Source organism: Neomonachus schauinslandi, chromosome 5, assembly GCF_002201575.2.
Source record: "Neomonachus schauinslandi chromosome 5, ASM220157v2, whole genome shotgun sequence".
Taxonomy (NCBI): domain Eukaryota; kingdom Metazoa; phylum Chordata; class Mammalia; order Carnivora; family Phocidae; genus Neomonachus; species Neomonachus schauinslandi.
Window position 1 is genome coordinate 30,490,548 of NC_058407.1, and position 1,486 is coordinate 30,492,033.

At 46.2% G+C, this 1,486-nt stretch overlaps 1 non-coding gene across 1 annotated transcript; it reads left to right on the forward strand.

Moving 5' to 3' along the window:
- Window positions 1-1,075: 1,075 nt before the first annotated feature.
- LOC123324964 lies at window positions 1,076-1,182 on the forward strand. Its single transcript, XR_006540140.1, has one exon. It is a non-coding gene; the product is annotated as a U6 spliceosomal RNA (small nuclear RNA).
- The last annotated feature ends 304 nt before the right edge of the window (window positions 1,183-1,486 follow it).

Here is a 1,486-nt window from a genome sequence, read left to right on the forward strand (position 1 = left end):
CTCACAACTACCCAAGATGTAAGTGCTATTATAACACCCATTATACAGATAAGAAAATGGAGGCATTATGCTAACATCTTTAAGAACTGGATCTCAGGGCGCCTGGGTGGCTCAGTTGGTTAGGCGACTGCCTTCGGCTCAGGTCATGATCCTGGAGTCCCTGGATCGAGTCCCGCATCGGGCTCCCTGCTCAGCGGGGAGTCTGCTTCTCCCTCTGAGCCTCCCCCCTCTCATGTGCTCTCTCTCATTCTCTCTGTCTCAGATAAATAAATAAAATCTTAAAAAAAAAAAAAAAGAATTGGATCTCATCTGGGATCTGTATATTCTACTCAGCAATAGAATTCCTCATTCCTTGGGCCTTCCACTTGCCACAGGGGATGTGGTGGCTCTTGACAGTTGGGAGGAAGGTGTGATCAGGCTCTGCTTGTCTCTCTGCTTCCCTCCTTCTTCCCCGTGTCTTCCATTAACAAGGAAATGATGTCCCATGCAGTCCTACTGGCAAGTGCCACATTGGAAAGCGCCTTTCCTGATGGGTAAAGCCTCACTGGAATTGGCCAGAGTTCCCTACTGCTCCTTTGAGTTCTTTCCCTTGCTAGCTGTAAGGTGTAGGATGTGGTGGAAACTGAAGTGAAATGACAAGGAGTTTTCCGCTGCGTCTGATATTTACATATCTACCTTGTTGTGAGGACTACACAGGACTTTACATACTTTACCCTCTTCAGTCCTTACCCTACCCTGTGAAGCAGGTTTCTTCATCCCTCAGCGTACATGGGAGCCACCTGAGATTCCCAGAGGTTTAGCAATTTGCCTAATGTCCTAGAAGCTAGAAGCAGAGCCAGGATTTGAACCACCAATCTGATGCAACTCAGCAAATATCTATGGATCACCTCTGTTTGGATGCGCCATCCCCTTCCCACACAGCATGTGGCCACCAGTACCCGTTAATGTCGAGGACGTGGCCATAATCACCGTCTCTGGCTATTGGTCAGGGTATCCTTTAAAGCATGTCATGGAGGCAGTTTTTTAATCGACCTATTTAAAAAGTCACAGTGCTAAAAAATTTAAAAAAGTCACAGTGCTTGCTGCGGCAGCACATACACTAAAATTGGATCTGTACAGGGAAGATTAGCGTGGCCCCTGGACAAGGATGGCACACAAACTCATGAAACGTCCATATTGTTTCAAAGAGTGCACTTGCTGTGGTGAGCACTGGGTGCTGTGTGGAAGTGTTCAATAACCATACTGTACTCCTGAAACTAATATTACACTGTATGTTAACTAACTGGAATTAAAATAAAAACTTTAAGAAAAGTCACAAAGATCCAGTTCATCGGTGGAAAATTAGCAAAAATTTGAGACTGAAGCCATGGATGACAGTGGGTAAGATGAGCAGTGTCTCTAGTTAGAAAAACCCCACATCTCTCTCCTGACTTCTGCCCTTCTTTTCTGCTCGCTGGCAGCTCCCGGGCTCCTCGTTTACACGCAG